Below are 26,492 nucleotides of genomic sequence, written 5' to 3' on the forward strand. Positions count from 1 at the left end.
TGTATGGCGTTTACCTTGCAGAAGCGAGCAGCGGCGCCACCTGCTAGCAACTATTGCGCCAGCCGCTGCTCGCTCCCGTAAGATAAACGCTGTAGACTTTAACTTCGCTGCCACGTTTGTCTTTCAGCGCTTGTTTGTATATTTTGTGCTGACATGAGGCCTGTTATATCTCAAAATCAAGATGGACATACATCCCAGAGATTTGCCACTCTCTCCACTTTGCGGAACAGCACTTACACATTAAATCTACATAAATAAAGGCCCTCATTGGTGATGGCGACAATGCAAGTACATACCCTTCAATGCCTCGCCAGCGGTAGTAAGCGCTACATAAATGTAATTACAAATAAGTGTCTATAATCCTCAGCAACTATTTCAGTGAAAGAACCACTGTTAAAACCAGGTACTCCCCTGCTCAGTGTATTACATGCCTTTTTCCCAAGCCCTTCCTCTGCAAAGCTGTTAGATGTCCTATAACGTGACACCTTCACCCATGTTTAGGTCCCTAACAAAAAACAATTAAACGTTTCATAACTCTACTGAATACCTCCGCCTCTTCACCCCCACTCCTCAAAAACTCCCTTTAACTCGGGGACAAGACACCCTATGTCCCAAATAACGTAGTCTCTGCCCGAAACCACTCCTCTTCTTAGGAACAAGAGCCCTCGCTTGGGAGATCCCCTGGATTCTCTGGGCACGAAACTCTTCGCTTCAAAGACGTGCTCACCTGGGCGACACCAAACTCCCACCCAGAGGGCTACATACAGTGGGCTTTATTCATATCACATAACGAGCAAACACCATGTTGAAAGCAGCTCTTCACGCCACGGCCCGCCTCGCGACTGCAGCTCTCTCAAAGGATAGCAGCTCCAGCTATCCTCATCCTCTTTGGTCCAGTTTTTGCCGTACACAGGAAAGGGGCAGAAATAATAGAGAGGAGAAGAGCTGGCCAGAGCATTGCAGCGATGCTAACTTCCTGCACTGCTACAGTTTATGGTTCGCCGTCGGTCTTGATTTACTCTTACTGAGCTTCGTCGTGACAGTATAGTTCCTTTGAGCACACTTTCACACAGGTGATTTAAAGAGAAAGAATAAAATGTATGGGCGTCTTGAAGGGGTAGAGTACGTTAAGCCGAGCTGGATGAGAGAGGACTCTGCTTAAAATTGGGGTGACAATAGTTAAAGAAAAGTGTACGATTACTTTTTTTCTATTCTGAAATTGTGTATAGTCAGGTATTTACTTGTAGGAGCCCTTTTAGAGATATGAGCGTTTTGGAATATCTGGCATTCCTTTGAAATTGTACAGTGCCTGGTAGGGCACAAGTCCTAAAACAAGCATTGGCATAGCCAATAGGTGTCACCTTTGGGACCTTATAAGTATTTAGTTATGGAGTAAAATATCCTTGGTGAAACAACATCAACTGTTGCATGGCTAAACACTTATAAGGTCCCAAAGGCGAGACCTATTGGCTATGCCAATGCTTGTTCCTCTTAGCTCCAGTCCCCCCTACAACCGTATAGTTGTTGCTCATTGAGAACAGAGCACTTTACACATCTTTTTCTCAGTCAGAAAGTCACCCTCTTTGAGTGTCTGTGATTATCTCAGGTGCACAAAAATGCAGTTTTTCCCTCACAAAGTTGGCAGCCATGATAATGCATGCAGAAGCGGACATTCTCACTTTCCCTCCTAAAATTGTATTAGGATAAAAGTGCCAACCTCCGAACTCAAACGTTTATTTTAAAATCCTTTAATTCTCTTGTTATTTGCTCCATAACCTTTTTGCTAGTTCCACTTCATGTGAATACCACATATTTTGTAATTAGTATTATGTGAATATTTCTTGAGCTGGCCACTTCCACCGACTTGGTTTGCAATCCGAGTTCTCTAACAGAATCAGACTATTTTTGGGTGAGATAGTAATATTTATATCTTATACCTTTCATTTGAAAGCAGTGCCATGTAGCAATAATTCCAAATATACACCTGTAACATTCTAAAGTTAGTGGTTAGAAGGTAAATGCAGTAGATTATGGTTGTAAGATATGACTAAGAAGACCAATTGCAATGAAGTCAGTGTTGTAGAGCATGTAGCTATCCTGGTCTCAAATAAGTGCCAACCATATCATGAAGAAGGATAAATCATCGAGTATGGCGAGCATAGGAGGGAACAGCTGAGAAAAAGAGATTTGCCTCTGGAAAAATACCATATCATATTTTGAACGTTAGTGACATCTACCCTATGCATTTGTATAACGTGTGTCCTCAAGGAATCAATATAATCTATTTTGTAAGAAACCTTGTAAACTAGATTGGATAGAAAAGGACAGAAAATCCCCTATTGGCAGCATTTCTTGAGATTAGTGGTCTACTAATCCTGTATCTTGTATCCATATCATCACCAAATAAATATTTCATTCTTTTGAGAAAAGCAAACTATGATGGATGGAAATGCTTGAGTCAGTCCTAACTATAGGTTATTAATTTTGGTTTGTCTGTACCATCATAAAAAGGGACCAACAATATGTAAATCTGTCACAGCCATGCCTAAAAGGGACAGTCCAGCCCAGCTGTTAGACTACATTCTTTCTGCACTGAAATCTAAACAAACCTGAACCCATCGTGCCTTATCAGTGAGCTTCAATTCCTATGCACCTAAAGCTACTTTACCCACAACAATTAAGACTTATTTAAACACTTCCAAGCATCTGTTTTCAGATTCTTCATTCCTTCATCCAGGAATTTGTGCTTGTCCCAGAAAGGGTGACCGTTAGTTGGCCAGGGTGTTTGAAGTGAATACGCCTGATGTCATTGTAGAAAAACACAAGGTCCTCCAGCTCCCACAACGTACCTTCAGCACTATCTCCTTCCTCAGCCTTACATGAAAGGTTTTAGAAGATGGAATGTTCTAACACTAGAAGGACTACAAGTTCTATTTAAATTCAAATACATACAAAGACTCTGCAATGCTCTGGTTGCCCTAGCAACTCCGTTCTAGGTTGGGGAGAGCTGCGGCATGAAGTGTCTTCTTACATTCACACTCCATATTTGAGCATTGGAATGAATTCCACACATAATTGGTCATCTCATGAAGTAGTTAAGTAAGAAGCCACACTTGAAAGAGCTGATGGTTTATCTACTAGTGCAGACTGTTGCTGTTTCTTCAAATCAGTTTAATGTTGGTTATTTTGGAAATAATTCATAAGACAGTACTTTGGAAAGTATTGAAACACCTTACAAGTCGCCCATGTTTCATGGGATATAAAACTATCCTATTGCACAATCACTTTGGTTTACTGGCAAAACATTGACCTCAAAAATATTGAGGTATAAAATATCAATGAATAAAATGTAGAATACAAAAATATCGACTCCCAATACTTAAACAGGCAAGTACAAAAATGTAGAAAAAAAATGTTGATGTGAAAAATATAGTTGTACGAAATATTGATTTAAATATATGGCGACTGAAAACACCGAAGAATAAAATCACTTGCACTTACTTTTGGGTCCGTGTCCGTATTTGCAGCTTGGATTTGTATCTACGCCAATATCGGATTGTCTTGGAATATATATATATATATATATATATATATATATATATATATATTACCTACTGGCGTCTCGCCAGTAGGTATATATAGTTAGGATTTATTCCCTATGGGATTTTTGAAAATTCTATGTCTAATAACTTTGGCGTTTGTGGACGGAATCGGCTGAAATTTTCAGGAAAATGGCACATTTTGTTTCTGAGCAGCCCTTGAAAATTTGGGGGGGTTTTGTCGAGGGGGGGCTGAGAAAAAAGGGGGGTCCCAAAACGCGTTTTTCCCATGTTAATTTCCATAGGGCGGTTGGACTCACTTTTAGCTTGAACGGCTGAATGGATTTGCACGAAACTTGGCAAAATTGTAGGGACTGTTAGCCCGATGTGCCTTTGCTAGGTCTCAAGATATGTGCTCCAGTAGTTTTTGAGAAATTAACGTTCAAAACAAGATATATATCTGTAACAGCGCTCCGGGCTGCGGTCCGGTTCGCTTACTTTTCGCGAAACGGAACTTTGCGCGCAGAAAGCTGATTGGCTCTCCGGTGTCTGTCAACATTCTAAACAGTCCGGAGCGGCCGCCATCTTATCTCTCGGTAGGATCGCGAGAGAAGAAGAGGTGAAAAACGAAGGGGGAATTTATTGAAAGGGGGCAAGGTATACCCCTCTTGACCCCCTAGGAATGTTGTTGGGGTTATTAAAGGGTCCCGTGGGGAAAATAAAAAAAAAATGATTTTTCACGGTAGAAGCGCTTCACGGGCCGCGAACTGGGCCGCAAACTGGTAGCAAAACGGGAATTCGCCATTTTGTGCTTCGTTTTAATTGTTTAGAGACAAAAATTATCGCCGCACATCGGCCACAATGCATGAATATCGCTGAAAAGTCAGCGATATTCATGCATTATCCAGCAAATGATCTTAGCCATGTTATCCACCTTTCATTGGATAACATGGCTAAAAACTGCTCTGTGCGTGAGCTTTTTTTTTTTTTTTTGCTGCGTGACGTTTGTTAACGTTCGATTCGATGGAAATCAGGAAGTGTTGACCACCATTTTGTCACTGCGAGTAAATATTTTGTTATAAATGAATCCTTATTGATAAACATTGTCTGCGCCATCTTGCGTTTTTGTCCAATGCCACAATTTTGTCGTGCACGGCAGCCATTTTAGATGCCTTGACCAGGCCCACTCTCTGCACGCCGCCGATCCTCAGCATGGCTCCCCACCCTCGCAAGCATCTCCCCCACGCACTGGTCACCCCCGCTCTCTCTCTCATGCATGGGCCATATACTTCCCCCCATCTGCGCTGCTCTTCTCTGAGAATCAAACCCTGTGCCCGCCCGACACCTCCCTTTCACCCTATTCACTAACGCACCCTCTGACACTCCTCTTCCTCTGTGTCCGATTGTCCAGGCCGGACCTAGGCTATCACCTAGCCCTGCGGATGTAGTTTATGGCCCCAGCTGTAGAGTATCCAGACATGCCAACCCTCCCGATTCAGGCGTGAGACTACTGATTTCAGTGCTAGTCTTTCGCCTCCCGATTCCTGCAAGGAAAAATCCGGGGGCATATTACCAACAACTAGCGATAATTTTTGTCTCTAACTTGTTTAGAGACAAAAATTATCGCCGCACATCGGCGAATTTTATCGCACATAAACCTTGCTATTAGCAAGGTTTATCGCAAATGCGATAAAAAACGGCCGCAATGCATGAATATCGTTGAAAAGTCAGCGATATTCATGCATTATCCAGCAAATGCTCTTAGCCATGTTATCCACTTCCCATTGGATAACATGGCTAAAAACTGCTCAGGGCAGGTGTTAGGTTTTGGAGATATTCGCGCTTAGCGCGAATATCTCCAAAAGTTGGTAATAGGAGATAGCGATGGTTAGGGACTGTTTCCAGTCGCTAAAATCTTGGCACGCCCACTTTGCATGTCATTAGTGATAAATATCACTGACATGCAAAGCGGGGCCCAAGATGGTCGCTATCTCCTTTTAGCTGTCACTAACTGGTGTTAGCGACAGCTTGGTAATAGGGAGATAATTTTATCTCTTTTTTTTTTTGGCTTTTAAAGCCAAAAAAGCGGAAATAAACCCCCTTGATAATATGCCCCATGATTTCTCGGGGGTTTCAGCTGACAGGGCTTGGTATTGTGTTACGTGCTAATTCTTCCAGGAAACGTCATAGGGTCGATGCAGGGGTTCTAGAAGGGGTGATAAACCATTTAAGGCTCATGAACAAGCGCATGGTCTTTTAAAGATTTGTGAAGTACTCGGGGCGGCGGTGTGTGTGTGCCCTCTTTCAGGAGCGGGCGGGGGGGCACTGCCAGCAACTTGCCAGGCCAGGCAGCGTTCAACACGTGCATCACCCTTTCTCTGCCTGCTATTGCGCTCCATGCTTCGGAAAGGTAAGAAAAAGAACGTGCATTTGAGTTTGAAATGTCCGATCTTGTAGCAGTACACTTGCAAAGCCCACACATGACAATAACCCGATTCAAGGCCCCATTCACCCGATTTTTTAAACATATATAGCACTCCAACAAAGTTAGATTTTAAAACTTTATTAACTTTTAAATATAACGAACGCAACAAAAACTGTAAATATATTTAACCATTTTTTGAAATTAACCAGAACTATAACGATAACAACAACAACAACAATAATATAACTTTTATGCCTAAATTACGCAAACATTTAGCTAATCTGCTAAAGGGGGGAATCGCCATTTCTTTACAATAATCAATAATGAAAAATCCACATCAATAGGGTTGTCCGTTTTCTCGATGCAGCACTATAGTGCAACATACACAGCACCTGGGGTGTCAAGAGTGAACAGGTCTTTCTTTGTTCCTTAAGATGTTATCTGTGTCAACCTCTTCCGAGAATGCTGATGCATTAGGATTTCCTTGTGTTTCTTAATAGCATTGGTGTCTGCACACTTCTTTGTCAATTCTGTGAAGATGATAACTGCTTCATAAACAGACGATATCTTTGTTTAGTCATTAGTGTTAAGTGTGTCTGAAACTACAGTGCCCTTCTGTTTTTTTTTCTTCAGGCTCTACAGAGTTTTGTGTGTTGTTCTTTTGAGCGACAATTATTCCAGAGGTTTCAGGTTTACTTGTTTTGTCCTGCAGTGAGTTAACAGCTTTAGAGAGTTCATGTTTATTTGCTATGTTCTGCTGTTCGTCAACTGCTTCAGAGACGTCAGCCTCATTTGTTATGTTTCAGTAGATCCTGGACCTGCCCGGCCGCGCCCAAAATGGTGCCGGTGTAAATGGGACTCGTAACTGCTTGTTGTGTACTGGTTGCCCAACCTTGATATCACGAGATACATATGCAGTTTTGAAGCACATGGCGGAGGCTTGTCTGCTGTAGTGCGGCGCCCCTTTATCGTTTCAGTCGCCATTCCGCCCGCTTTTGCTACACTGTGCCTTTTCCGCCATTCAGCTGTTTAGCGCCCGCTCTTACGGCTACAGCATCTCGCTCACCATGTAGTTCAGTTGCTCCCACTCTTGCGGTGCAGCGATAGGCGGCTTCCACAGGACTCTTAAAATGGCGGCCGGCTCTTCGGATTTGGGCCTGGTCCAGTAAAATGGCCCTGGGACACCTTGGAACTCGGACGCTTGTCTGCCAGGGCTTGGGTTCCATTCTCGAAAGCGTCCCCTCAGCCTTGAAGATTGTACAAAAGTCTTGGGGGCCGTCGACTCCCGCAGGCTTCCGGTGGGGAGCGGCTGCCATGATTGCTTGCGGAATGGCCACGACGGAGCTACGAGATGGTGGTGCTCTCATGGTGACGCCAGCTTCAGTCTGAAACATCCAGAAACAAGGTGGGGCTTTCATCGTTTGGGAAAAAAAATGTTTTAATCCAATGAAAAGTGTTATTTTTAGGTCACATGACCTAGTCTTACATCATTAGGAAAAGAAAAGTAAAATGAACCAATGAAAAGTTTTATTAACAAGTCACATGACCTGTTATGCTTACGTTACGCGCTGCGCGGCGCGCTCTGGATCGTTTCCGGGAAGCTGCGCCTTGCGCACCGGAGCACTTCCGGGTGCGCTAACGCGTCGCGTCATATGACGCATTATGCGACAATGCAGGTCCAGAATATAGTCAAAATGTCTCCACCAACCAGCGGTCGGAATACAACCGCTTTCAGCAGTCCAAAAGTTTGGTTAAATCTTAAGAGCGGGAGCAACTCAACTACATGGTGAGCGAGACGTTGTAGTCGCAAGAGCGGGCGGTAAACAGCTGAATGGCGGAAGAGGCACAGAGTACCAAAAGCGGGCGGAATGGCAACTAAAACGGTAAAGGGGCGCCCCACGACAGCGTGTCTTCAGGTCAAACGGATTGTGGGACAAGGTCCAGAATGGAAGAGTCATCAAAAGGGAAAAAATTCCGCCGGACCCCGGGAGCCGGCCGCCTATGCCGGGGGCGATCTCAGGCCACACCAGGGCAACACGACTTGGGGAGGGGGCAGGAGCCAAACGCCCCCTCTCAGTCCGCGCCATCTCACCGCCCCTCGGGGGCCTCCGTCAAGCGGTTTAGGGAGGCACCGTATCACATTGTTTTCCAATGCAGTCAGGTCCACAAATGGACCCCACTTACTTTGAATAGTGAAGCTGCAGCAGGTGCAAATAAGGTTTAAACAGTGTTACAAGAGCTGCTTAGAACTCTGAAGTATGGCACTCAACAACCAGGACTTATGCCATTTGTGTAAGGCAGTGACATGGAAGCAACTCAGGGACAAAAAGCATGAACGAACATTCACGTATGAAAATCTTATTTGGGGAAGGGGTAGAATCCAAACGCCCCGTGCCAGTTCGCGCCACTACACCGTATGTGGAAAATCTGAAGCCATCGTTCTACAAACTCTCAACGCTTGCTATCAGTGCATGAGTTTCATGCTCGATCGATTGAGCTAGCCGGATCGGGCAATAAAAAGTATAAAATAGTTATGTAAATAGTTATTTAATAAAATGTTTTACCCTGTTTCTTTGCTGGTGTGTTGTGTATATTTATAATATTTGCATAGGGTTTGTCGTTATTTTGGGCGGGGTGGGTGGCGGAGTTGAGCTGTCTTGCAGCCCTCATGGTGTGGAGCTCAGTTCATTTCACTACTTTCGTATTTCTCATTAAGGGTTGGTCCTAATGTTTGTATTTTACCGAGGTCAAAAAGAGATCGAATTAGTGGTCTACTGATTTTGCTCGATTACTTTTATTTTTTTACACGATTTTTCACTATCTGCAAAGACTAAACAGAGTATTGCGACTTTGTGCTTGTTTGTAAATAGAGAATGATCCAAAGAGAACCAATTCTAAAACAGTAAATGCTTGGATAATAATCAATCAAATGGAGAGACAAGCAGGTACGACGGATTACAACAGGGGTAAAGGTCTGCGTTAACTACCGTTCACTATCTGCAAAGAGAGAGTACTACTAAGAGAAAAGAGGGGAGTGGGGGGGGGGGGGCAGCGTTCAAAGCACATCAGCGTGCATAAACACGAAAACGTTTTTACCTATCACGTACTTGACATTTGACAGCTTTTGATATTTGCTATTAAAAAACCATTGAAATTCACAGAAAAAACCATAGGTTATAGTCGATATATAGTTAGGAATTTGCATTTACAAAACCTTGAAAATTCAATGAAAAAACCATTGGTTTTAGGCCATATATAGTTAGGGATTTGCATTTAGAAAACCTTATTTTACTCGCATAAAACCATTGAAGTTCCATATATAGTTAGATGCGCTAACTATATATCGCGCACCCGCAATCCACTGCTGATGATGTCACATATTACATCATTCATGACATGGTTAGTGACATCACTGATGACATCACTGATGACATCTCAAATGACATCACTGATAAAATCACTGATAACATCTCATTTGACATGACTGATCACATCACTGATGATATCATTCATGTGATAATACCATGAACCTCTTCAGACTCTAATATAACCTTAGATACAATCAGTGTAAACAGACAGTCACAGACTGTCACTCATCCATGGAGTTACTCACACACCTAGTCAGTTATGCCAAAAATCAATCACACCTCCATTTTCTCAACTATACAGTTATACACACCTTACTTATTCAAACATATACTAACACATATTTACTTTACTCTCTTATACAATCTCTGATACATGTTCACAATGATCCATACAGGCACTCACACATTCACTGGCTCTTATGCACAGTTATTTATAGATGTCAACTCTCACATGTACTGTGTTTTACATATGTACTTACTTTGACATGTAGCACTGAGATATCCATTCACTCACTAATACACTCATGCACAGTCAACCGCCCATACAGCTGTTTCCACATGCACTTTTGAATCCATACATATAGTGAATCAACTACTCACACATCTATGTACAGAGTCACACACCTCCCAGCCACCCATACACACACACTCAGTTTCCCATACAAATACTTGGACAACTAATCAATAACCCATACAGTTACTCATATAGCTACTGATCAACATATGCAGCAGTTTGTAGAACAACAGATATAATGATGCACAAATTAAAACAGTTTAGTCACTAACCCATGCACTCAGTGAGACACATTTAATCACTCACTCAATCAGTCAATCATGCACCTAGTAAATCCTTCATCCAGACACTTATAAATCCACTCATTCTTCAATATGTAAAACATATTTTAACTTTACAGAAACATACAGTCACTGGATGTTGTAATCAGTGATGTCATCAGTGATGTCATTTGAGATGTCATCAGTGATGTCATCAGTGATGTCACTAACCATGTCATGAATGATGTAATATGTGACATCATCAGCAGTGGATTGCGGGTGCGCGATATATAGTTAGCGCATCTAACTATATATGGAATTTCAATGGTTTTATGTGAGTAAAATAAGGTTTTCTAAATGCAAATCCCTAACTATATATGGCCTAAAACCAATGGTTTTTTCATTGAATATATATATATATATATATATATATATATATATATATATATATATATATATCTCAATTCGAAGGAAGTGCCTGCTGAGGTAAGAGCCCACAACTTGGAATGAGATTGGCTGACAAATTTATTTGGTGGTGCTGTATGCCGCTAAAACATGATGGCTCACTGCATGAAAGTTCTGCTCCCGACGCGTTTCGTGCTGCCTGCACTTAAATCATGGTTTGCAGTCTAAAAGTTCAAGTGGGACGGCTTCGCCTTGTTTTGAAGCACCTGAGTACAACGGGGCCCCGCCTCAGTGGGCGTCGCCACTGCAAGTGGCATTCTGGTCCTTGCGGTGTCTTCATCTTACCCCAGTGGGTTGCGCGCCGTCTCACACATTTTTCTTAAAATTATTACTCCAGTGAGTTGTGAAACATCCGCTTTCTTTGCACCAGCAGTTTACTCCCCCAAATGCAGCTTCCAATTTCTTCTCCACAGTGCCGATTGACACTGCAGCAGGTCTGCAAAGCAGCAGGGCTCCTCACCGTGGTCCAGGCGGAACCGCTTAACATCAATTCGAAGGAAGTGCCTGCTGAGGTAAGAGCCCACAACTTGGAATGAGATTGGCTGACAAATTTATTTGGTGGTGCTGTATGCCGCTAAAACATGATGGCTCACTGCATGAAAGTTCTGCTCCCGACGCGTTTCGTGCTGCCTGCACTTAATCATGGTTTGCAGTCTAAAAGTTCAAGTGGGACGGCTTCGCCTTGTTTTGAAGCACCTGAGTACAACGGGGCCCCACCTCAGTGAGCGTCGCCACAGCAAGTGGCATTCTGGTCCTTGCGGTGTCTTCATCGTACCCCAGTGGGTTGCGCGCCGTCTCACACATTTTTCTTAAAATTATTACTCCAGTGAGTTGTGAAACATCCGCTTTCTTTGCACCAGCAGTTTACTCCCCCAAATGCAGCTTCCAATTTCTTCTCCACAGTGCCGATTGACACTGCAGCAGGTCTGCAAAGCAGCAGGGCTCCTCACCGTGGTCCAGGCGGAACCGCTTAACATCCATTCGAAGGAAGTGCCTGCTGAGGTAAGAGCCCACAACTTGGAATGAGATTGGCTGACAAATTTATTTGGTGGTGCTGTATGCCGCTAAAACATGATGGCTCACTGCATGAAAGTTCTCCTCCCGACGCGTTTCGTGCTGCCTGCACTTAATCATGGTTTGCAGTCTAAAAGTTCAAGTGGGACGGCTTCGCCTTGTTTTGAAGCACCTGAGTACAACGGGGCCCGCCTCAGTGGGCGTCGCCACAGCAAGTGGCATTCTGGCCCTTGCGGTGTCTTCATCTTACCCCAGTGGGTTGCGCTCCCTCTCACACATTTTTCTTAAAATTATTACTCCAGTGAGTTGTGAAACATCCGCTTTCTTTGCACCAGCAGTTTACTCCCCCAAATGCAGCTTCCAATTTCTTCTCCACAGTGCCGATTGACACTGCAGCAGGTCTGCAAAGCAGCAGGGCTCCTCACCGCGGTCCAGGCGGAACCGCTTAACATCAATTCGAAGGAAGTGCCTGCTGAGGTAAGAGCCCACAACTTGGAATGAGATTGGCTGACAAATTTATTTGGTGGTGCTGTATGCCCTTAAAACATGATGGCTCACTGCATGAAAGTTCTGCTCCCGACGCGTTTCGTGCTCGTGGGACCCACTGTGGCAACACAAGAACACTTCAACTACCAAGATGCCTTGAACTGGCCACGCCCACATGGGCGGGAAATACAGAGTAAAAGGAAGTGCTCTAAACTCACCTGTGCTATGCTGTCACCGGAGCCTATGAAAAAGTGAGAGTATCACGAAACGCATCGGCAAGAACCGGATAGAATTTTAGTGATGGAGAGCAATGCCCTTGCTGCAGCCTGCATTAAAGATTGTTTGGCAAATTACCCACCTGTCTCGAGGTCCTTTCTACAGCAGGCAACTGTTTCGATGGATAGATAGCGGCTCAGCCTGGGCCGCAGAGGGGGCCCAAATGCCGGTCCGGCATTTCTGTGGTGACGCCAACCGACGCCGCCATGTAGAGGACAGGAGCCGGTTTCTGCAGGAGAAAGTCGTGAAGCAGGGACTCTATGCCTTCCACCACAGCCCACGAGGGTTTTAAATTACGTTATTGCAATAGTCACAGGGGGACCCACTGTGGCAACACAAGAACGCTTCAACTACCAAGATGCCTTGAACTGGCCACACCCACATGGGCGGGAAATACAGAGTAAAAGGAAGTGCTCTAAACTCACCTGTGCTATGCTGTCACCGGAGCCTATGAAAAAGTGAGAGTATCACGAAACGCGTCGGCAAGAACCGGATAGAATTTTAGTGATGGAGAGCAATGCCCTTGCTGCAGCCTGCATTAAAGATTGTTTGGCAAATTACCCACCTGTCTCGAGGTCCTTTCTACAGCAGGCAACTGTTTCGATGGATATATATATATATATATATATATATATATATATATATATATATATAGATATATATATATATATATATAGATATATATATATATCTATATCTATATCTATTACCTACTGGCGGTCGCCAGTAGGTAGTTATAGTTAGGATAATTTTCAATGTTAAATCTCAACATTCTATTTTGAATAACTTTGGCGCCGGTTGACGAATCTGCCTGAAATTTTCAGGAAAATGGTCTCATGGCGGTCCGGTCCTTCCCTGAAAGTTTGGGGGGGATTCGTCAAGCGGGGGCCGAGATAAAAGGGGGGTCCCAAAACGCGTTTTCCCCATGTTAATTTCCATAGGGCGGTCGATTTCACTTTTAGCCCGAACGGCTGAATGGATTTCCACCAAACTTGGCAAAATTGTAGGGACTGGTAGCCCGATGTGCCTTTGCTATGTCTCAAGATATGTGCTCCAGTGGATTTTGAGTAATTTAGGTTCAAAAAAATATATATATCTATAGGCGCTCTCCCGTGCGCGCACCCGAGTGCGCTCCAGGCGCGGCACGCGACTTGCGCGCAGGAAGCTGATTGGCTCTCAGTTGTCTGTAAACATTCTAAACAGTCCGGAGCGGCCGCCATCTTGTGTCTCGGTAAAATCGAGACACAAGGGGTTTGAAAAAAAAAGGGGCAAATGACCATAAGGGGGAAGAGTAGACCCCCTCTGACCCCCTAGGTTTGATGTAGGGACTAAAATAGGGTCCTGCAGGGCATTAAAATTTTTTTTTCGTTTTGCGCGGGGGAAGCGCATGGTACGCGCACCGGCGAAGCACGGGGAAAATCCAGGATTATATTTATGAAGGCCTTGCGCTGTTAGTTTTGCGCTTCCTGTGCGTCAATTTTTGTGACGCACCAGCGGTGTAAAAAAATGCGCATTGTTATGCAATATTTAAAAAGTGACGCATCTATCTAGATGCGTCACTTTTTAAATATAGTGCAACGAGGTACATTTTATTACACTGCTGGTGTTATGCGTCACTTTTCTGTGCGCACTCCTTATGACATTCCAGATGTGTCATATTTAATGTATGACGAATCATGTTGCAGATACAATATGGCGCAGAGTTTTAAAAAGTGACCCATGTACCTAGATGCGTCACTTTTTAAAAATAGCGTCAGGTATAATGCATGCAGAGGGGGTGTTCTCCCGCAAAAAGCTTTGTAATAGCGACGCAGTGAAATCTTTCAGATTTCACTGCGTCAGTTTTAGGATGCTGTTGCGTCAAAATCTTGTGCCTGCTTTACAGCAGGTGTTAGACTGAGGCAAGACCTTTCATATGCTGCTTTCCCCATTTGAAAGGACACATTACTGGAGTTGCGTCACTTTTGTGACGCACTCCAGCAATGCGTTACTTGGAATGTCATAAGGAGTGCGCACAGAAAAGTGACGCATTGCACCAGTAGTGTAAAAAAATGTGCCGCGTTGCGTTATATTTAAAAAGTGAGGTATCTAGGTAGATGGGTCACTTTTTAAAATCAAGCGCCACATTATATCTGCGTGAGGTATAATGCATGCAGAGGGGGTGTTCTCCCACTAAAAGCTTTGTAATAGCGACGCAGTGAAATGTTTGAGATTTCACTGCGTCACTTTTAGGATGCTGTTGCATCCTTTAAATATAGTGCAACGAGGCACATTTTATTACACTGCTGGTGTGATGCGTCACTTTTCTGTCCACAGTCCTTATGACATTCCAGATGTGTCATATTTAATGTATGACGAATCATGTTGCAAGGAGCTACAGATACGTCAGTATTTCTGACATATGTGTAAACATAAAAGTGATGCGAGGCCGGCGCAAAATTTTGACGCAATAGCATCCTAAAAGTGACGCAGGGAAATCTCATAGATTTCAGTACGTTGTTATTACCAAGCTTTTTGCGCGGGATTGCCCCTCTGCATACAATATACCTGATGCAGACAATATGGCGCAGAGTTTTAAAAAGTGACCCATGTACCTAGATGCGTCACTTTTTAAAAAATAGTGTCAGGTATAATGCATGCAGAGGGGGTGTTCCTTGCAAAAAGCTTGGTAATAATGACGCAGTGCGTCACTTTTAGGATGCAGTTGCGCCAAAATCTTGCGCCTGCTTCACAGCAAACCTTTCACATGGTGCTTTTTCCATGTGAAAGGACACATTACTGGAGTTGCGTCACTTTTGTGACGCACTCCTGCAATGCGTTACTTTTGTGTTTACAGATATGTCAGAAATACTCCAGTTTATTCACTGTGTCATAACTTTCTTTTCTAACACTCACCTTCTTTCATTCCTCCTACTTCACTTCCTTTCACCTCTCATACCTTTCTGTTCTTTCTTACTCATTCTCCTTTCAATTATCAATGCACTATATTTCACTTACTCTTCATTTTTTAAGATTATAGCTCTTTGATGAGAATTGGAGGTAGTTCTGAAAAGAACTTTTGGTTTTCTTCTTTTAACTGAAGAGGAACAAAAACAGGGAATAGAAACTGCTCAACAGGAGCAAAAAGAAAAGAAAAAAATTAGGGGTGGGAAGGGCAGTGATGGTTCTCCAATGCCCGAACCATGAGCAGGACACTTTGCTCCCCATAGGTGAGGAGTTGATTGCAGTATCTGCATTTGACGACCCCATGGTTGAATGCAGGTTGAATGTTTGCTACCTGCCCCTGAGATTGTTCTCTTCCAGAAGAAGTTGCTCCTCCTGTTGATGTAGAGGCCCCATCTCTGGGAACCTCCTGTGCCAGAGCCCTGACACTTTCCCGGGCAAAATTCTGGGGGTGCCTCCTCTCCACATGTCGGATCATCGTAAAGTTCCCAAAAGAGTATTTTTTTTGGGGGTTACCCCGTGACAGGACCTGTTTGCAGATCCTGCACTCTACTTTTGGTGCATTCACCTTCTTCTGGCCTTCTGGAAACTTAAAAAATTTCCAAATGAAATGTTCCTTCACCTTTGGGGTAGGAGGCTCTTCATCAATGAAGTCATCTTCACTGCTGGATGGTCTGGCAGCCATGATGAATCCAGGAATATGGAGCAGCAAAAAAGGCAGGTCTTTCAGTCACAAAAGTGAAAGAAGAAGTGAAGGAAATGGGTGGGGATTTCATTCATTGTAAAAAAAAACTGTTAGCAACCAATGAAAAGTGTTATTTGAGGGTCACATGACCCGACGCGTTTACGCTGCGCGCTCCGGAGCACTTCCGGGTGCGTTTACGCAGCGCGATCGTAGGCGCTTCCGGGGCGCAAACGTGGCGCGATCGTAGGCGCTTTTCCGTGCGTTTATGCGCCGCGCACGTATGCGCTTCCGAGGGCACTTACGTTGCGCGCCGAAGTGACGTCATCAATCTTTTATAGAAATGCATAATCATTTTCCATATTAAAAAAAACTAATTTTATTTGTATGGTACGAAATGTTTTGCATTATTATTAACTTTTCATTCATATTTTTTTTTCACGAACGACAGTTGCGCTCTGGGTGCGCTTTCAGATGAGCTCTCGGAGAAGCTTACAGGAGAGCTTAGCTGAAAGCTTCCCGGAGCGCGCACCCAGAGCGCAAAAGAAAAAAATTATAAGAAAAAATGAATACTTAAAAAAAAACAGCAAATTGTAAAAAAAAAAAAGGTTAGAAACTCGATATACAAAGGAATTAGCATTTAAAAAACCTATGAAATTCACTGAAAAAACCATAGGTTTCACACCAGTTATAGTTAGGAATTAGCATTTAAAAAACCTATGAAATTCACTGAAAAAACCATAGGTTTCACACCAGTTATAGTTAGGAATTAGCATTTAAAAAACCTATTAAATTCACTGAAAAAACCATAGGTTTCACACCAGTTATAGTTAGCTGGAAATTTTACTGATATAAAACCATTGAAATTCCCACGTTATAGTTAGTCGGACTCACTATAACTTGCGCGTGCAATGCACTGCTGATGACATCACATATTACATCACTCATGACATGGTCAGTGACATCACTCATGACATCACTGATGACACCATCCTTGTGACACAGTGACAGACCTCCTTTCAGTGTAATGTAACCCATGAAACACATATTCAAAAATAGAAACTAATATTTTCAAAAAAGTGGATATACCCATACCAGTTACAACAACCAATTCAGTAATATCACCATCTAATACACATCCACTCATGTGTATGTATATGGGTTATTAGATATTTTTATTAGTATCAGTATGAGTGTCTATATGGTTTGGTGGGGGTATTACTTAGCACATAGATGCATGAGTGACTGACTCTTTGTTTGTATGTGTTTTGAAGACAACATATGTACAGGACTGTATGGGTGGATGAGTGTCTATATGTGTTTGTTAGTGAGTGAATGACTGTCTCACTAGTGTCTTTATCAGTAACTACATATGTTTTAATCTAGTATATATGAATATTGATGTATATAAGTGAGTATATGTGAGAGTAAGAGATTGTAAGAGTTCCTGTTTAAATAAGTATGTGTTTCTATAAGTGATTGTTTAAGAGAATAAATATGTGTAATTTTAAATAGAAGTAAGGTGGAAGTGTGTGTATAACTCTATATTCAAATAAATGGATGTCCAATAGTTTATTTGCACGTGTGAATATGTGTGTGAGTAACTTTTGGATGAATGTCGGTGTGTAACAGGATGTATAGGTGTATCACTTCATATGATGAGTGAGTATATGTATGAGTGACTATATAGAACTATTGGTGAATGAGTGGATGTGTATATAGATAGTGGAATTACTGAATTGCTTGTTGTAACTGATATAGGTATCTCCATTTTTTAAAAAATTTCAGTTTCTATTTTTGAATATGTGTCTCAAGGGTTACATTATAGTGAAAGGAGGTCTGTCACTATGTCACAAGGATGGTGTCATGAGTGATGTCACTGACCATGTCATGAGTGATGTAATATGTGATGTCATCAGCAGTGCATTGCACGCGCAAGTTATAGTGAGTCCGACTAACTATAACGTGGGAATTTCAATGGTTTTATATCAGTAAAATTTCCAGCTAACTATAACTGGTGTGAAACCTATGGTTTTTTCAGTGAATATATATATATATATATATATATATATATATATATCCAAGTTATACTGCAATAATACGCGCTCTCAGAATCTCGTGTCGCAGACTGTGTGATCAAGGAAGTCTGCTTCCGAAACGCTTTATCTGAACCTGGAATAAATGTACCTTTATACGGGACTCTGAGAGAGCGTATTATTGCAGTATAACGTGGATTAAATTGCCGGTCTGCTCTACCGCTGGAATCGCGCCACCGGTCAACGGGCGGTGCTCCCAGGAGGAGCGTCGGAATTTGAAACAATATATGTATATATAAATATATATATATATATAAATATATATATATATATATATATCCACAACTCCATTCACCTGGTCGTTCGAACACTGCAGCGGGTGCCTCCGTCAGGTGGGTGAAACCTTTTTGCCTCGCTAGCACAGTAACACACGGAGCACTTCGGGACAAGTCAACATGATGGCTTTATTTCGGCAAATGCATTTCGGTATTTTTTTACCTTCTTCAGTGCCAGGCCTCTAGTTAGTCCTCTGCTCAGCCCCCAAATTTGACAAGCTTCTAATCACCTCATTGGCGGGGCTTCAATTAGTTCAAAGCGGCAGTTCCTCCAATAGGAAACAAGAACGGAAGCGGTGTGAACTCCATGTTCCATAATGCACCAGTAATTGTTTTTCGTTCTTGTTATTTATAATTTGAACAACATTCCTGTCGCTTTGCTCGATGTGAAGCCCTTTGCTTTCTTGTCGGATTTGAGCAGGTTCCCCTCGCTTCCCGCTGATGACAACAAACACAGACGCTTGTGGGTGACCCTCCTATGAACGGAGCACCCCAGGCTTGACTAGTCCGCGCCTTCCGACACCAAGCGCTGGTTTAGCGGGGGTTCAAACATACCAATTTATATCCACAACTCCATTCACCTGGTCGTTCGAACACTGCAGCGGGTGCCTCCGTCAGGTGGGTGAAACCTTTTTGCCTCGCTAGCACAGTAACACACGGAGCACTTCGGGACAAGTCAACATGATGGCTTTATTTCGGCAAATGCATTTCGGTATTTTTTTACCTTCTTCAGTGCCAGGCCTCTAGTTAGTCCTCTGCTCAGCCCCCAAATTTGACAAGCTTCTAATCACCTCATTGGCGGGGCTTCAATTAGTTCAAAGCGGCAGTTCCTCCAATAGGAAACAAGAACGGAAGCGGTGTGAACTCCATGTTCCATAATGCACCAGTAATTGTTTTTCGTTCTTGTTATTTATAATTTGAACAACATTCCTGTCGCTTTGCTCGATGTGAAGCCCTTTGCTTTCTTGTCGGATTTGAGCAGGTTCCCCTCGCTTCCCGCTGATGACAACAAACACAGACGCTTGTGGGTGACCCTCCTATGAACGGAGCACCCCAGGCTTGACTAGTCCGCGCCTTCCGACACCAAGCGCTGGTTTAGCGGGGGTTCAAACATACCAATTTATATCCACAACTCCATTCACCTGGTCGTTCGAACACTGCAGCGGGTGCCTCCGTCAGGTGGGTGAAACCTTTTTGCCTCGCTAGCACAGTAACACACGGAGCACTTCGGGACAAGTCAACATGATGGCTTTATTTCGGCAAATGCATTTCGGTATTTTTTTACCTTCTTCAGTGCCAGGCCTCTAGTTAGTCCTCTGCTCAGCCCCCAAATTTGACAAGCTTCTAATCACCTCATTGGCGGGGCTTCAATTAGTTCAAAGCGGCAGTTCCTCCAATAGGAAACAAGAACGGAAGCGGTGTGAACTCCATGTTCCATAATGCACCAGTAATTGTTTTTCGTTCTTGTTATTTATAATTTGAACAACATTCCTGTCGCTTTGCTCGATGTGAAGCCCTTTGCTTTCTTGTCGGATTTGAGCAGGTTCCCCTCGCTTCCCGCTGATGACAACAAACACAGACGCTTGTGGGTGACCCTCCTATGAACGGAGCACCCCAGGCTTGACTAGTCCGCGCCTTCCGACACCAAGCGCTGGTTTAGCGGGGGTTCAAACATACCAATTTATATCCACAACTCCATTCACCTGGTCGTTCGAACACTGCAGCGGGTGCCTCCGTCAGGTGGGTGAAACCTTTTTGCCTCGCTAGCACAGTAACACACGGAGCACTTCGGGACAAGTCAACATGATGGCTTTATTTCGGCAAATGCATTTCGGTATTTTTTTACCTTCTTCAGTGCCAGGCCTCTAGTTAGTCCTCTGCTCAGCCCCCAAATTTGACAAGCTTCTAATCACCTCATTGGCGGGGCTTCAATTAGTTCAAAGCGGCAGTTCCTCCAATAGGAAACAAGAACGGAAGCGGTGTGAACTCCATGTTCCATAATGCACCAGTAATTGTTTTTCGTTCTTGTTATTTATAATTTGAACAACATTCCTGTCGCTTTGCTCGATGTGAAGCCCTTTGCTTTCTTGTCGGATTTGAGCAGGTTCCCCTCGCTTCCCGCTGATGACAACAAACACAGACGCTTGTGGGTGACCCTCCTATGAACGGAGCACCCCAGGCTTGACTAGTCCGCGCCTTCCGACACCAAGCGCTGGTTTAGCGGGGGTTCAAACATACCAATTTATATCCACAACTCCATTCACCTGGTCGTTCGAACACTGCAGCGGGTGCCTCCGTCAGGTGGGTGAAACCTTTTTGCCTCGCTAGCACAGTAACACACGGAGCACTTCGGGACAAGTCAACATGATGGCTTTATTTCGGCAAATGCATTTCGGTATTTTTTTACCTTCTTCAGTGCCAGGCCTCTAGTTAGTCCTCTGCTCAGCCCCCAAATTTGACAAGCTTCTAATCACCTCATTGGCGGGGCTTCAATTAGTTCAAAGCGGCAGTTCCTCCAATAGGAAACAAGAACGGAAGCGGTGTGAACTCCATGTTCCATAATGCACCAGTAATTGTTTTTCGTTCTTGTTATTTATAATTTGAACAACATTCCTGTCGCTTTGCTCGATGTGAAGCCCTTTGCTTTCTTGTCGGATTTGAGCAGGTTCCCCTCGCTTCCCGCTGATGACAACAAACACAGACGCTTGTGGGTGACCCTCCTATGAACGGAGCACCCCAGGCTTGACTAGTCCGCGCCTTCCGACACCAAGCGCTGGTTTAGCGGGGGTTCAAACATACCTATTTATATCCACAACTCCATTCACCTGGTCGTTCGAACACTGCAGCGGGTGCCTCCGTCAGGTGGGTGAAACCTTTTTGCCTCGCTAGCACAGTAACACACGGAGCACTTCGGGACAAGTCAACATGATGGCTTTATTTCGGCAAATGCATTTCGGTATTTTTTTACCTTCTTCAGTGCCAGGCCTCTAGTTAGTCCTCTGCTCAGCCCCCAAATTTGACAAGCTTCTAATCACCTCATTGGCGGGGCTTCAATTAGTTCAAAGCGGCAGTTCCTCCAATAGGAAACAAGAACGGAAGCGGTGTGAACTCCATGTTCCATAATGCACCAGTAATTGTTTTTCGTTCTTGTTATTTATAATTTGAACAACATTCCTGTCGCTTTGCTCGATGTGAAGCCCTTTGCTTTCTTGTCGGATTTGAGCAGGTTCCCCTCGCTTCCCGCTGATGACAACAAACACAGACGCTTGTGGGTGACCCTCCTATGAACGGAGCACCCCAGGCTTGACTAGTCCGCGCCTTCCGACACCAAGCGCTGGTTTAGCGGGGGTTCAAACATACCTATTTATATCCACAACTCCATTCACCTGGTCGTTCGAACACTGCAGCGGGTGCCTCCGTCAGGTGGGTGAAACCTTTTTGCCTCGCTAGCACAGTAACACACGGAGCACTTCGGGACAAGTCAACATGATGGCTTTATTTCGGCAAATGCATTTCGGTATTTTTTTACCTTCTTCAGTGCCAGGCCTCTAGTTAGTCCTCTGCTCAGCCCCCAAATTTGACAAGCTTCTAATCACCTCATTGGCGGGGCTTCAATTAGTTCAAAGCGGCAGTTCCTCCAATAGGAAACAAGAACGGAAGCGGTGTGAACTCCATGTTCCATAATGCACCAGTAATTGTTTTTCGTTCTTGTTATTTATAATTTGAACAACATTCCTGTCGCTTTGCTCGATGTGAAGCCCTTTGCTTTCTTGTCGGATTTGAGCAGGTTCCCCTCGCTTCCCGCTGATGACAACAAACACAGACGCTTGTGGGTGACCCTCCTATGAACGGAGCACCCCAGGCTTGACTAGTCCGCGCCTTCCGACACCAAGCGCTGGTTTAGCGGGGGTTCAAACATACCAATTTATATCCACAACTCCATTCACCTGGTCGTTCGAACACTGCAGCGGGTGCCTCCGTCAGGTGGGTGAAACCTTTTTGCCTCGCTAGCACAGTAACACACGGAGCACTTCGGGACAAGTCAACATGATGGCTTTATTTCGGCAAATGCATTTCGGTATTTTTTTACCTTCTTCAGTGCCAGGCCTCTAGTTAGTCCTCTGCTCAGCCCCCAAATTTGACAAGCTTCTAATCACCTCATTGGCGGGGCTTCAATTAGTTCAAAGCGGCAGTTCCTCCAATAGGAAACAAGAACGGAAGCGGTGTGAACTCCATGTTCCATAATGCACCAGTAATTGTTTTTCGTTCTTGTTATTTATAATTTGAACAACATTCCTGTCGCTTTGCTCGATGTGAAGCCCTTTGCTTTCTTGTCGGATTTGAGCAGGTTCCCCTCGCTTCCCGCTGATGACAACAAACACAGACGCTTGTGGGTGACCCTCCTATGAACGGAGCACCCCAGGCTTGACTAGTCCGCGCCTTCCGACACCAAGCGCTGGTTTAGCGGGGGTTCAAACATACCAATTTATATCCACAACTCCATTCACCTGGTCGTTCGAACACTGCAGCGGGTGCCTCCGTCAGGTGGGTGAAACCTTTTTGCCTCGCTAGCACAGTAACACACGGAGCACTTCGGGACAAGTCAACATGATGGCTTTATTTCGGCAAATGCATTTCGGTATTTTTTTACCTTCTTCAGTGCCAGGCCTCTAGTTAGTCCTCTGCTCAGCCCCCAAATTTGACAAGCTTCTAATCACCTCATTGGCGGGGCTTCAATTAGTTCAAAGCGGCAGTTCCTCCAATAGGAAACAAGAACGGAAGCGGTGTGAACTCCATGTTCCATAATGCACCAGTAATTGTTTTTCGTTCTTGTTATTTATAATTTGAACAACATTCCTGTCGCTTTGCTCGATGTGAAGCCCTTTGCTTTCTTGTCGGATTTGAGCAGGTTCCCCTCGCTTCCCGCTGATGACAACAAACACAGACGCTTGTGGGTGACCCTCCTATGAACGGAGCACCCCAGGCTTGACTAGTCCGCGCCTTCCGACACCAAGCGCTGGTTTAGCGGGGGTTCAAACATACCTATTTATATCCACAACTCCATTCACCTGGTCGTTCGAACACTGCAGCGGGTGCCTCCGTCAGGTGGGTGAAACCTTTTTGCCTCGCTAGCACAGTAACACACGGAGCACTTCGGGACAAGTCAACATGATGGCTTTATTTCGGCAAATGCATTTCGGTATTTTTTTACCTTCTTCAGTGCCAGGCCTCTAGTTAGTCCTCTGCTCAGCCCCCAAATTTGACAAGCTTCTAATCACCTCATTGGCGGGGCTTCAATTAGTTCAAAGCGGCAGTTCCTCCAATAGGAAACAAGAACGGAAGCGGTGTGAACTCCATGTTCCATAATGCACCAGTAATTGTTTTTCGTTCTTGTTATTTATAATTTGAACAACATTCCTGTCGCTTTGCTCGATGTGAAGCCCTTTGCTTTCTTGTCGGATTTGAGCAGGTTCCCCTCGCTTCCCGCTGATGACAACAAACACAGACGCTTGTGGGTGACCCTCCTATGAACGGAGCACCCCAGGCTTGACTAGTCCGCGCCTTCCGACACCAAGCGCTGGTTTAGCGGGGGTTCAAACATACCTATTTATATCCACAACTCCATTCACCTGGTCGTTCGAACACTGCAGCGGGTGCCTCCGTCAGGTGGGTGAAACCTTTTTGCCTCGCTAGCACAGTAACACACGGAGCACTTCGGGACAAGTCAACATGATGGCTTTATTTCGGCAAATGCATTTCGGTATTTTTTTACCTTCTTCAGTGCCAGGCCTCTAGTTAGTCCTCTGCTCAGCCCCCAAATTTGACAAGCTTCTAATCACCTCATTGGCGGGGCTTCAATTAGTTCAAAGCGGCAGTTCCTCCAATAGGAAACAAGAACGGAAGCGGTGTGAACTCCATGTTCCATAATGCACCAGTAATTGTTTTTCGTTCTTGTTATTTATAATTTGAACAACATTCCTGTCGCTTTGCTCGATGTGAAGCCCTTTGCTTTCTTGTCGGATTTGAGCAGGTTCCCCTCGCTTCCCGCTGATGACAACAAACACAGACGCTTGTGGGTGACCCTCCTATGAACGGAGCACCCCAGGCTTGACTAGTCCGCGCCTTCCGACACCAAGCGCTGGTTTAGCGGGGGTTCAAACATACCAATTTATATCCACAACTCCATTCACCTGGTCGTTCGAACACTGCAGCGGGTGCCTCCGTCAGGTGGGTGAAACCTTTTTGCCTCGCTAGCACAGTAACACACGGAGCACTTCGGGACAAGTCAACATGATGGCTTTATTTCGGCAAATGCATTTCGGTATTTTTTTACCTTCTTCAGTGCCAGGCCTCTAGTTAGTCCTCTGCTCAGCCCCCAAATTTGACAAGCTTCTAATCACCTCATTGGCGGGGCTTCAATTAGTTCAAAGCGGCAGTTCCTCCAATAGGAAACAAGAACGGAAGCGGTGTGAACTCCATGTTCCATAATGCACCAGTAATTGTTTTTCGTTCTTGTTATTTATAATTTGAACAACATTCCTGTCGCTTTGCTCGATGTGAAGCCCTTTGCTTTCTTGTCGGATTTGAGCAGGTTCCCCTCGCTTCCCGCTGATGACAACAAACACAGACGCTTGTGGGTGACCCTCCTATGAACGGAGCACCCCAGGCTTGACTAGTCCGCGCCTTCCGACACCAAGCGCTGGTTTAGCGGGGGTTCAAACATACCAATTTATATCCACAACTCCATTCACCTGGTCGTTCGAACACTGCAGCGGGTGCCTCCGTCAGGTGGGTGAAACCTTTTTGCCTCGCTAGCACAGTAACACACGGAGCACTTCGGGACAAGTCAACATGATGGCTTTATTTCGGCAAATGCATTTCGGTATTTTTTTACCTTCTTCAGTGCCAGGCCTCTAGTTAGTCCTCTGCTCAGCCCCCAAATTTGACAAGCTTCTAATCACCTCATTGGCGGGGCTTCAATTAGTTCAAAGCGGCAGTTCCTCCAATAGGAAACAAGAACGGAAGCGGTGTGAACTCCATGTTCCATAATGCACCAGTAATTGTTTTTCGTTCTTGTTATTTATAATTTGAACAACATTCCTGTCGCTTTGCTCGATGTGAAGCCCTTTGCTTTCTTGTCGGATTTGAGCAGGTTCCCCTCGCTTCCCGCTGATGACAACAAACACAGACGCTTGTGGGTGACCCTCCTATGAACGGAGCACCCCAGGCTTGACTAGTCCGCGCCTTCCGACACCAAGCGCTGGTTTAGCGGGGGTTCAAACATACCAATTTATATCCACAACTCCATTCACCTGGTCGTTCGAACACTGCAGCGGGTGCCTCCGTCAGGTGGGTGAAACCTTTTTGCCTCGCTAGCACAGTAACACACGGAGCACTTCGGGACAAGTCCACATGATGGCTTTATTTCGGCAAATGCATTTCGGTATTTTTTTACCTTCTTCAGTGCCAGGCCTCTAGTTAGTCCTCTGCTCAGCCCCCAAATTTGACAAGCTTCTAATCCCCTCATTGGCGGGGCTTCAATTAGTTCAAAGCGGCAGTTCCTCCAATAGGAAACAAGAACGGAAGCGGTGTGAACTCCATGTTCCATAATGCACCAGTAATTGTTTTTCGTTCTTGTTATTTATAATTTGAACAACATTCCTGTCGCTTTGCTCGATGTGAAGCCCTTTGCTTTCTTGTCGGATTTGAGCAGGTTCCCCTCGCTTCCCGCTGATGACAACAAACACAGACGCTTGTGGGTGACCCTCCTATGAACGGAGCACCCCAGGCTTGACTAGTCCGCGCCTTCCGACACCAAGCGCTGGTTTAGCGGGGGTTCAAACATACCAATTTATATCCACAACTCCATTCACCTGGTCGTTCGAACACTGCAGCGGGTGCCTCCGTCAGGTGGGTGAAACCTTTTTGCCTCGCTAGCACAGTAACACACGGAGCACTTCGGGACAAGTCAACATGATGGCTTTATTTCGGCAAATGCATTTCGGTATTTTTTTACCTTCTTCAGTGCCAGGCCTCTAGTTAGTCCTCTGCTCAGCCCCCAAATTTGACAAGCTTCTAATCACCTCATTGGCGGGGCTTCAATTAGTTCAAAGCGGCAGTTCCTCCAATAGGAAACAAGAACGGAAGC

General features: G+C 44.6%; 1 protein-coding gene across 2 annotated transcripts in view; it reads left to right on the top strand.

Annotated features, from left to right (window-relative positions):
- RASA3 (RAS p21 protein activator 3) overlaps window positions 1–26,492 on the top strand; it is an 897,341-nt gene that overhangs the window by 676,831 nt on the left and 194,018 nt on the right. The window lies entirely within an intron of this gene.

The sequence above is a fragment of the Lissotriton vulgaris genome, chromosome 8 (assembly GCF_964263255.1).
Source record: "Lissotriton vulgaris chromosome 8, aLisVul1.2, whole genome shotgun sequence".
NCBI lineage: Eukaryota > Metazoa > Chordata > Amphibia > Caudata > Salamandridae > Lissotriton > Lissotriton vulgaris.